At 39.5% G+C, this 12459-nt stretch overlaps 2 long non-coding RNA genes across 2 annotated transcripts in view; both read left to right on the forward strand.

The window, feature by feature from the left end:
* LOC123971924 overlaps positions 1–12459 on the forward strand; it is a 49435-nt gene that overhangs the window by 2225 nt on the left and 34751 nt on the right. The window lies entirely within an intron of this gene.
* Positions 7492–11678, forward strand: LOC123971925. Its single transcript, XR_006825334.1, has 2 exons — positions 7492–7553; positions 11417–11678. It is a non-coding gene; the product is annotated as an uncharacterized LOC123971925 (long non-coding RNA).

Genomic DNA, 12459 nt, shown 5'->3' on the forward strand with positions numbered 1-12459 from the left:
CACTGAAGTCTGGCAACTCGTGGTTGACCAAAAACACTTTAATAAGTCACTTTATGTTGTTTTTTTCCTTTATTTTGTCACTCACATGTGGTTTTACTTGCAGTGGTGAGCTCTGTACAATGGAGATGGATTGCATAAAAGTGACAGAAATCTCTGGTAAATAGTCAAATGGCACTATAAGATGCTTTGTGTCAGTTTCAAGATAGGACAACACCTTACAAACCCTTACAGACACTTCATGTTGGGTTTTTCTCTAATTTGACATCTGTCCGTATATATGACATGACAGCATGTCATATCATGTTATGACAGCTACATGAACACAAACATACTAACCTAGAATGATATAATGACAATAAAATAAGCAAAGACCATTGAAAATAAATGGCAAGTAAACTGAAGCCGACCAAAACAGCTAAAATATAGGAAAGAACAAAACGGGAAAACAAGGATGGAGGAGGTATACAACAAAGTCTTTTAATAGGGGTATAAAAGTCATCTATGGGCCGTACTCACAGCATAATCATTTGTACACACGAAGTATTATATTCCAAGGGTTAAAAAAAATTACTTATCAAATATAATTTCTAGGCACTGAAATAAGCACTGAGAAAGAAAACAAGCGCCTCAAGTACAGAGTAGTTATCTGTAAGCCAGTGTTATTACATTGTTGGGTAATTTCAGTAGCAAATATCCATGGAAAATGCGGTTAAATGAATAAATAAGAGCACCAATGTGCATTACCATACATTGTGGCATAAAAGATCACGTTTTTGGTCAGCAGTTCTGCCTGATGCCAGCGAAGTGTGAGACGCCACACGCACAGGTGTCACTTTCTAAATGATGACCTTTGAGCTGGTGTACAGTTACACCACTAACCACACCATTGACCTAATTACCTTGAAACACATGAAGCTGTTGTTTAGTGTTGCACTGGTGATACCCGTGTGGGCCTAATTTGTACATGTGCAAAGCTGATACAGAGCTGCTGAGCTAGACTCAACACTGTAATAATTACTATTAAAGGGGACATAATATTAAGTTGAAGGGACTGGATACTTATGCAATAAATTATTTTGTTTTATACGGGAACTGAATTTAGATCTATTCATATAGATTTGCTTATGTTTCACATATTTGTTTCACTTTATCTTAAAAATCCTTGTAGGCCTTTTAAAGAACAGACATTTTGACTTGACGTAGGAAAAGCACGTGTTAATAATAACATTTAAGATGGCTCAGTTCAGGTGTTGTACTCGGGTGTAATATGCTATGACAGTGTGACAGTGGGCCAGCATGCACAATACCAATACAAGACCCTGAAACTGAAGCAGCTAAATGGAATTCAGTCATTCATTTTATTATATACGCCTGCACTTTTCTACTGTCACATGTCAAAATGTCTTCAATGGTAAAGGCCTGTTTTAAACAACCGATCTTTGATCTATTTCATATTTTCATATTTATACGGCTATAAAACATGAAAAACTCCAACAAAAAAGGCAACAAGAGGGTTGTAAAAGTTTACAAGAAGTTTTCATTTTTTAGTTGCTGGTTACTGTAGATGATGAAAGTCCTTTATATATTAATGGATCTCTTTTACCACCACATGATATTTATAAACTAAAATGTATCGGCTTAACAGTATCTCACTTAATTCATAAAATTAACACACTGAAATGAAGACTAAACAAGAAGTTTCTTCTGAAATATCAGAAATGTTGTTGTTTTGGTAGTGAAGAACAATGTTGGTGTAGTACAGACAGAGGGCAGCATGGCTCTATTTTATACAACACTGTGAATAGTAATCAGAACAAATTGTGCATTTCAATTCAACATGCAAAATGCATTTTGGCTGTTTCATTGCCTGTCCAGCATCCCTCTGTTGTATTTCTTTTGCCATTGTTCGTGTAGTTTTTCAAGTTATAAACATGAACCCAGTTTGTGGCCCCTTTTTTTCACACTTGACAGACATCCTGTCCATGAGTAAAATATTCTTTATTGTAGGAGATTTCACAATTAGAGAAGAGATGAGTAGGTCTGTCAATAAATCTTAGGGCTGTGGAGCTGGTGGAGCAACAATAAACCCTGTGGAAGGTTTAAAATTTAAAGTTTTGTGTTTTTTGATTGATGTTCAGGCATCTAGTGGAAGGGAAACCCACCTGAACACGTGACCTACGTACACATTTCTGTATGAGACTTTCATGCTCATCTAAGTTGATGTAAATGTATTACGTGGGTTTTTATAATTATTAGCAGACAAATGTGTTTTAATACAATAAGTACTTTCAGCTAAATAAAATATAATTACACGCTGAGTGGATAAATGCTCAAGGAGCTCTTTTCTGGTTGTTGAGCTTAATTGATGCCCTTTGGCTATCAGCATTAAGGACTCATTTTCAAGAGAATATGGAGGCACTGTGACTGGGCGATAAAATAGGCTTTTTTTCTGAGGCTAATGACCTACACTTTGCTAGCCATGCGAGCCATCATGTGGGTGTTAAGTTTTTAAATGCAGCAGATCTGCTCTGCTATTCCTACAAAATAATTGCTTTCTGTTTGTGTTGGTGGTTGTTTTCCTTATGGTAATTTGAATTCATGCCTGTTATGACCAGCTTGCAGGCTGCATCAAAGAAGGGATGATACACACCAAACTTAACAATAACAGACATTCCAGGTATGGAACAGTAATGGTTGCGATGAGGAAGTCAGGGTCAACGGTGTATGGAAGTGCATGAGTACAAACATGGGGTGTGTGTTGGCAGTGTAATAAAAAATAAGGTAATACATGAAAAGAAGGAACAAAACTTGGTGAAGGGTGAAAAGGCCGACAATGGCTTCTGGGCAAACTTAGGAACACTGGCCACGTGTTCCCAGGCAGCTTAATGGCACCTCAGCTCCAACCTGCTAAAGACTCAAAAAACATGCAGCACACATGACCAAGGCACAGGGCTCTGGCAGGTCACTATGCAATCCATTCAATTTACTGACATTGCTATTTGGTGCATTCATCAAGCAAGGGAAACCATAATGCAAACATTTATAAAAGATGTAACAAAAGCTCCATGGCTGAAGACGATGTAAACTACATTGTCATACTCAAAGTTGTCTAAAGAAACATCAGATCATTAATTTGCTCCTGCAATTATATTAAGATCGGTTTGACAACCACCTTACTTTTAAGTTTCCCCGTATATTTCTTATATGAGGTCTTTAGAGACAAAGCAGTGATGCCTCTCAGGGTATATTGAAAAAGGCAGCTGCATAGAGAGTTGCAGAGTAAGAGGACAGGCAGCTGCCAGGTGAGCAGATGGATTATATTAATATAATAGAGGAGACAAGAAACATGAAACCAGATGCTGGCAGGGCTCTTTGTCTGCACAAGAACAGACACTGTAGAATTCAGCTCATATTAATTCACTGCACAGCCGGATAATTATTTTCAATAGTAACGTGCGGAACACATTTCAAAACTTTAGTATGTTGTAAAGAATTTGGATCAGTGTGAGTGTTGAAAACCACAGAGAGTTCACAAGCTTCAAAAGGCTCCAGGATAGGGAATATGTTATAATCTTTAATTTCAAAGAGATAAAATGTTTAAATATTTCAGGGACAAATTTGCATTATGATTTCTTCTGACAGCTGGGAGTTTGAACTCGGTGTGGAATGACTGTTACTTACCTATAAATAGAGAGGGTTTTTCATCACAGTCCAATTAAAGAACAAAATTCAGACTTTTAAGTAGGATACATCTAGAAGTACTGTTTGATTGGGGTACATTAAACAGAGATCTGGATATGAGAGAGAGAGAGAGAGAGAGAGAGAGAGAGAGAGAGAGAGAGAGAGAGAGAGAGAGAGAGAGAACGAGTCTGTCTCCTTTACTGGCCATATCTCTGAAATCAAGTATTTGGTCTTTACAAGCTTTGAATAAAGTGGAAGGTTTTAGGTCTCACTGAAATTATAAAGTGTACCACATGTGCTTAGATTACACGGAGGCTTAGATGTTATGAACAGATATTAAATATCAGCCGATTAATGAAGAGACACTGGGTGAACTGAAGGTCAAGTATTGACCCTGATTTGAGTGGGGTAAGGGCCCCTTAAACTCATATATATAAACAAAATTAAATAGATAAAATAGATAATATAAAATTTGATTGTTTGATATAACTGACTGCATTATTACTATTACACCACATCAGTGTCTTCTGATTTTGTGCAACTTTAAATCATAAGGTTGGGTTGACTTTTCTTAGTCCTTATGACCCATGAGGAGAAATTTATTGCACCACAGAAATATTTTTGAACTGATAAAATACAGGAAAATTAATCCCTTTGCTTTGCTCAATTTCTTTTTTAAATTGAGGCAGAGAGGGGGTTTGCTATTCTTCTGACTTTTGCACAAGCTATAATGTATAAAGGTCTCTGAGTGCAGACCCTACTTGATGAACAATTCTATTGCCCATGGCTGGAGGAGCTAATTAGAATCTATTTATAATCATAGGGGAATATATCCAAAGAGCTAAGAGAGTGAGGAGGGTAGAGAAAAAGAGAGGGGGCTGAAAGGGGTGTGGAGGGTGGGTGTCATAAAATCAGTCAGCATGCTGTGATATTCAAAACCAAGCTGTTCACATCCTAAGAGCCAGACAAATACCCCCAAATTAACAGGTTTGCACAGACAAGACAAACTTTCTTTCCTGGGCAAAGAGGAAAATGAGTAGAGTAGTTCATAGCAAATTCTTGAGTAACACAAGGGCTTGAGCAGAGTGATGAAGAGGACTGACTTGATCTTAAAGTTAAAAGTTTCATAAACTTCTCATAACAGCTCTCAGTAGTCAAGTCTTATGTAAAGCTCTCAGGGGCCAGCACAGAGAGACCCCTCTCATGAGGATGAGAAGAAGAGAAAGAAGCTAAATGTGCGAGCCCCATGTTCAAACTATCACAATTTACTTGTCAAAACAATATTAAGATCCTTTCGCATATTAAACAGGAAAGATTGTAATTCTGTTCTGCGGGTGTCTCTGGCTAACCTTCATTTGCACTCAGCGGTTGCATCATAACAGATTCCAATCAGGAGCAGGCTCTGCTTCACTACAAAAAACATGACCATGCTGTTAGCTCGCTGTAGCCATCCACATATGTTTATGCACTGAAATGACCCAGAGCAGACACAAAGCAGTGAGTTCAATGTGGACCACCCATCAACCATTTACACGGAGGCACTAATAGTGTGTCTGACTGGACTTGTAAATCGCTAAAGCACCCAGTCACACGCACACAGACAAAGTCGGACACAAGCATGAGCTGACAGGTCAATATTCTATGCTTCATATGAGTTGTCTATTTCCGATGAAAAATACACTGGTCCATTTCTCAACCAGTGTTTATTTAAAGGCAAGGATGAAAATAGTACAAACTGAAATAGCGTGTGATCCACTTATAACAACCTGATTTGCTCCACATTGAGCAATCAGTGATTGATGTGACAAGATGAAAACATCTGACCAGGGTATAAAATGAGATGTTTTTGTCTATTAAACTTGGGCCCTTCACTCTTCCTGTCTGTCACATCATCTCCATGTTGTCGTTGTTTGTCAAACTTACTCAAACTGTCTCTTTTTCCCATGCTATGTTCCACTGAGGAGAAACTCGGCCGCTCTCCACTTTCTCTTTTGGAAAAGCACCAAGGAGCTGCTAGACAGTGGCCTCCCTTGCAGGCACACCCAAGAGGCCTTATTAAAGTCAAGGTTAAATCCCATTCTGCTCGGTCTTACACTTCATACTAGTTCCTACTCTTAAAGTTCTCTAATATCATGGATTCTCTGCTGCACTCTGACTCCCCGGAGACACCCAGAGCACCGTACAAGATGGTACAGTAATCCTGGTATTGTTACAATGAGCCAAGCTGAGATGCTTCTCTTTTTTTGCTCTGAAGGCCCTGTGGAAAGGAGAACAATAGGCCATCTCAAGCTTGTCTGGCTTGGGTCAGAGATCACTTCACCTCCTTATATGTTATTAGAAGTTGTTTTTCAATTTTACGCAGCTGTTTTTGATAGAAGCAAACAACAATGTTGTTGCAGTCCCATGTGAGCCTTTAACGCAGTCTCCTTTGCTGCAGTGATTTGCTCACTCGTGAAAAACTGCAGCAGAAACCTGCCGTGGGAAATGCTTTTGTTGTAGCATTATTTCCAGTATCTCAGAAAATTTCATTTGGTTGTATAGCACTGTAAAGCAGCCCCTTTGCTGCATAAATCAGTTGTCTGACTCAGATAATGCCTTATGGTATTCCTCAAGCCTGCTGCAGCAATAGAGTAGATGAATTCATAGGGCTCAAGTTCCCATATAAACCCAGTAGAAAGGGTAGTGGGCCGTGAGACACCAGAACTGATGCACTGTCCTCGAGCCATATCGGGGAGTAAAGTGAATGTGACAGAAAAGATTGAGGTGGGCTTTACTCTAAGATCCTAGGCCTGCTGACATACAGGGGAGAGTAACAGAGCTGTGAGCATGGGTGAGGGTGGGAGTTCTTTGAGGTGCCATATGATGTTGTTCACCAAAAAGCCTCTTGAAAGTCTACATTATGCTGGATGCACATAGTGTTTGTGTCACAAAACCATTACAATATACAGTTTATGAGGTAATTCCCAGCTCAGTTGTCACCACTGTTTTTTGGTTTAAATGACCACACAAAGGAATAAGTTGACACACGAGAAATTCAAACGAGAGGTGGTTAGCCTCGTTTAACATAAGGACTGGACACAGGGAGAAACAGCTTTCCCGGCTCTTTCCAATGTTGTATATTGTGTATATTGTTTGTTTAATCCAACTCTCCTTAAAACCAGAACTTGTTGGCTTTACATTTCTGTGCGGATTAAAGAAGTTTTGAACTTTGGACAGAGCAAGACTAGCTGTTTCCGCCTGCTTCCAGTTTTTATGCTATTACAAAAAATATAGGGGTCTGTGTGTTTTATTAAAGAGGCGGTATTATGCTTTTTGGCTTTTCCCCTCTCCTTTATTGAGTTATATATCTTTTTTGTGCATGTAACAGGTTTGCAAAGTGAATAAGCCCAAAGTCCAGTCCAAAAGGAGTTCCCATCTCCCACAGAAAGCTCTGCTCTGAACCACTTGAAAACAGCTCGTTTGTAGTCCAGCCCTTCACTTCCTTTACTTGTGACGTCACAATGAAAACGCGTCATAAAGCTTGCCAAGCGGCTAGCGGGGGTCAGGCACGCCCTCAAACCAAGCTAGTCTGAGCGGAGCCCCTTTGGCTCGACCTGCCTTTGTTTAGTTTTCCATTGTAGAAATGTTGTACCTGTACCTGCTTCCAGGTACTTTTTTTCATATCACCTCACCTCGTTGAGGTTCCAAGCAAGCTGAGGGAAATTAAAATGTAACATGAAAACATGACAGACTTCTGATTGGTCAGAGAGAATCGTCACTATTCACATCATCATCATTGTGTGCACCAGACAGAGGCCAGCAACAGAAAGTTTTAGATTTTACAGGTTTCGTATGGAATTTCGTCACTAAATCCACTTCTGAGAAGTTTTGAGGTGAGAAATCAGCTGTGTAGATTTCGAATATTGACAGTTTTATGAGAAGTGAACAAAAATGTGGTTGAATATTGTCGGAGTTGAGGAGCTGTGCGGGATGCCTGTGCCGGGAGGAGTGTGTGAGGCCAGCCGCCCGCTCACAGAGCCCTCTGCTCCCGCCGTCACACAGACCGCTGCAGCAACAACGACAGAGGAAAACACAGCTGGAAGGTTTTCATACCGCTTATCTGTCTTTACATTCTGAGTAATGTTGAAACGTTTTAACTTAAAAAAGACAAAGCTGTGGGGATCGCTGGTGTGTGTGTCGCATTGAACATTACGTCGCGGCAGTTGTATGTGGCATCGCTATGATGACAAGCTACGTACTATCTCTGGGTACTATCTGCAATGGAAAACGGAGCAGGGCCGAGTAGAGTCGAGTCTATGGATTTACACTATGGTAGCTTTTTTCGGCAAGGCAGCATAGATCGTCAGAACACCGGCGACAATTCAACGTTTAGTCCTGATGGTAAGATGTGGAACAATGATGTTGTGTGGTTGTGGACTTGAGTAATGTATACCATCTGATAGATTACGGTGGCAGTCTGAAGCAGCTTTGATTTGGATCACACTACCTTGTTTCTTACGACCCGCTCTTCTCTGCTTCTGATTGGCTAATAGTCCTTACCTAGAACTGCGCATGTGCAACTCCCAACAAAGATTTTGTACAAGTAAGATGCGTCACTCTGTAGCTCAGGAGCGGAGCATACAACACATAGGGTGAAAAGAGGAGCTGCAGCAATGTGCAGTATGAGAAAAATATGGTGTTTTTTGAAAATTAAACCATGTAAACCTGTTCTGGTACAACCCCTAAATAAGATTTTGAACCTGAAAATGAGCATAATCTTCATATTTGACAAACCAATGGGAAGTTTACAGAAAATTTACAGAATGTTTTGGATGTCAGCAATTCAGACACCTCTCTCTGTGTTTACATTTCATTCAAATGTGTCTGTATTTTTTATTTATTTTTGATAAACACGAATCCTAAAAATGTAACGCTGCTGAAGTGTTGCTGTTGTATGGTTCTGCAGGTTCATATGACAATATGAGTCACATGAACCTGCAGAATCATAAAATAGCCACAACTCAAAGGTCCATGTTCATGCTCACTACTCTCTTTTGTTCTTATATTCTTCCTTTCTTTAACATTTGAATCGTTTTTAATTTGTCACACTTTTCCCAAGGTCAAGAAAGGAACTTCCATGCTCAAAACTGCAGGTTTATTAAAAAGTTGATTATAAGTTAACTAAAAACATCCTTGCCTGTAGGAATTTTAAATAATTAGATTCAATTTAGCATATTATGACAGCCACCTAAGACATTTTATGAACAGAACAGACAAGGCATCAAAGGAAAATAGGAAATATTTGTGTTTACAGTGTTGTGTTTTGCATAACAATTAGAGTCCAAACATATTGCATATTCACTGCACGGATGCTTGTCAAAGCTTTTGGAACAAGGCTATAACATTACAGCACCGATCGCACTTATCAGTGTGCCAAAAATGTCAAACCATCCTTCAATGTACTTTTGTTATATTTATTTGTTTTTTTATCTCCACAGAAATATGAGTCCTGGTAATAAGCTTGTGCTGAAGGGAGAAATCTATGACAGTTTGTTGCAAGTGTGATACTGATTACTAGACAGGAAATACAGCTACTCATGCTTTGTGTTATCAAACTGTCATGTTGTCTGTTTACATAGCAATGAGCTGTGATGAAGTGTGGGTAGTGTTTTGAAAGTGATTTACATCAAATTTCTTCTCATTGCTACTCTACACTGGACACAATGTCAGAAATCACAGAAAAGATTAATAACTAATAACTAAATTAGGGGGAGGAGAGAGAAAAACAGAACTGTTTAAAATAAGTGAACTGACTCTGTGTCTTGTGTGGAGAATATGGAAATGCTGCTGGTCAGCATTTTGTGGGAAGGACAAGCAGTCACACTGGAAGATCTCAGTATCCATCCATCCATCTGCTTGTGGAAGCTTTCCCAGCACACACTGGGCAAGAGATGGGGTACATCCTGGGCAGGTTGCCAGTGTACCACAGGACTAACACAGACCTCAGTAGGGCCAATTAAATTCTGTGTGTTTCAGTGGTTCACCAAGCCTCTGCTGAGAGCTGTAGCCACAGTTTTAAAATATGTCCTTTTTCATTTGAATAATCTGCGAGTGTCCGCACAGCTTTGCTTTCATTCTGTTGTTTTCCCTTTGTGAACTCTGTGAAAGTTTCAAATAATAAAATAGCCGTCCCCAACTGATTAACTAAATGCATTCAGTCAAGTTACAGTCAATAAACCAATAAAGCTGTTCACATTGCAGTCAGATAAAAGAAACCAGTAATGATATGACCCTAAAGCAATGCAAAGTCCTATATGTTTCTACGTGTACTGTATAACAACATCTTGGAGCCCAGGGGTGGGGAAAAACACACCATGGCAAGCATCCGTGGTAGCATTTATTTTAGGTTTTTAGCCACACTAATGACATGGCTTTTGGGTCTGTCACCACTTTAGTCCAGACTGAAATATTTCATTGGATGCATTGCCATTTTGTACAGACATTTATGGTCCCCAGAGGGTGATCCCCGACATGGCAAAGCAAATTTTTTGCAATAACATAAAAGACAATGCAAAGATTCGACTTTGTGCCGGGCGAAATTCGTGTATTCACATGAGTTGCAAATGTTCACTTAATATAGCCTACTAATAAAAATATTACTCATAATGCGAGTACAGACAACCTGCAAGTATTCGCCCTTAATCTGGGCGAATCTGGGTTCATACTACAGCAGTATGAACCCAAAATAAAAACATTTTGCTGTAATTTAATTGAAAAAAATGGTTAAAAAGGAGAAGAAATAACTATATAATGATGCTGATTTGTTAAATGTATGAATTCATGCTTTGTCAGGTCTGTCCACAAGGTGACAAAAAAACATGTGACAGGTGTCACCTGCCACACCAACGAGCCTGGCTCTTTGGCGCTGTTTGGTACACTGTAGACCTTTGTTTGAATCAAGGTAGGGTGACTACTCTCGCCCTTCGTTATAAATGGTTTCAGAAGTGGGATGGCTTGCAGTGTGTATAACCGTATGAGGGACCCCCAGGGCACCCTGGGATGCAGCACGTTGGCGGATATGTGAGGGATGCCTGTGTACGTGAAGCACATGGGTGTGGGGAAGGCAGTGTGACGTCACTACGGTTGAGAATGCATTTGGAACACCATACTAAAGAGCCTGGCTCTTTGGCGTCAAAGTTGTATGTTTGGTATCCGGGTAGGGTAACTGCTCTCGCCCTTTGCTACAAAATATTTGTGTCTGTTGGCGTCTTTGCATTGACTTCATATGTAAAAAAAAAAAAAAATTGCTTTGCTTTCTGTGTGAACACACAGTAAGAGTAAAATTTATATGTGCCGGTACTTTGTACTGGTGAGTGCCAGCCCACTTCAAGCACTACTGTTGACTCATAGTATTATTTGTGCACACAGCAAGTTTTGAATAGTTCTTCTTGTTATGGAATGTGTGCCAACCAGTGACAGACTCACAGATCGTCGTCACCCATCCCTAGCATGACTCCCAGTAATTCCTACAGGTTGTTGAAATGTTTCTGTTTGTGAGGTATAAAAGGCAGTAAGGCAAACATTTTGAGGGAATTTCATTAAGTTTTGATGCTGTGGCTCATTCTGGCCAATTGTCTGCTTGACCAAGGGTCAGAGCACACTAATTACCCCTAACCACAAGTTGACCATTAAGGTCATGAGTGTTAGATAATGTTACATGTTGTTACATGTTGTTAACTTTGCCTCTCCTTTACAGTCTGATATGAGGGTCCAGATGGATTATTTCCAAGGGGAACAAGGCTACCTTTCAAAATAGGCCAGTTTCTTGAAGCAGTAGATGCATCTGTCCTAAATCTCTCAGCTGGGAAAGAGAGTGAGGAGTCCATCTGTCAATAATTAAGTATGTACTCATAGGAAATGAAGTTTGCAGGTAGTATTTAGGTTACTCAAGTGTTGAAAAACCTTCCTGTTACTGTATAGCTGAAAAATATCACGTAATATTAAATTTTTTAAAAAGGTTTAGTGAATTTCTAGCCTACTATTTGGCAACATTACTATACGTCACTGTTTTAGTGTTTGTTGTTTGTGTTACCCAAAGCTACTTTTCAAAGTTGGTCAGGCAAAAGGTGCTAAGGTCAGCAGCCCAACTTCAAAATTCTTTTGAAAATGAATACATGCTGCTATACCATTCCTGCTGGCTATAGGAAATATGAATCATACATCAATGTCTGTGTATTTAGTTGAAAATGAATATCTATGTACATCCTTGAAGGTAACGGGAATTATCAAAGAGACTAATTAGGATAATATACAGGCTGTCTAAATGAGTTCTCTTTGGGTTTTTGCACAACCCTTCCAAAAAACAGCCAGAGGATCACAGCGCAGACCTTCATGTTATCCTGCATTTTAGAACTCGGTCTTTGACAGTCCAGGGAAAGATACAGTGAACCAACATGAAATGGGTGAAAACTATCCCATAATTCAGGTGCTGGGCTGAATGTGAGGTTGCTGAATAAGTCATGGTGTCTAAGTCCATTAGGGAATTGCTAGAATTCTCTTTGCTAGCGACCAAGGGATCACTTCAAAGTTTGATGAGGTAGACGATGAGACTACACACGTCACAAACCTGACAATGGGTTTCTCTGGTGTTTATCTGAGATCAGTAAGTAAAAAAAAAGTATGATTGTTTTGCATTGCTATTTTTATCAACTTATTTACCTTATGTGTTGAATGACATGACAATGCGATGTGATAAACAAGGAGTTGATAAAGACAGTTTGGGACCCATGTGGGCAGCTG

This window comes from Micropterus dolomieu, linkage group LG06, assembly GCF_021292245.1.
Source record: "Micropterus dolomieu isolate WLL.071019.BEF.003 ecotype Adirondacks linkage group LG06, ASM2129224v1, whole genome shotgun sequence".
Classification (NCBI taxonomy): domain Eukaryota; kingdom Metazoa; phylum Chordata; class Actinopteri; order Centrarchiformes; family Centrarchidae; genus Micropterus; species Micropterus dolomieu.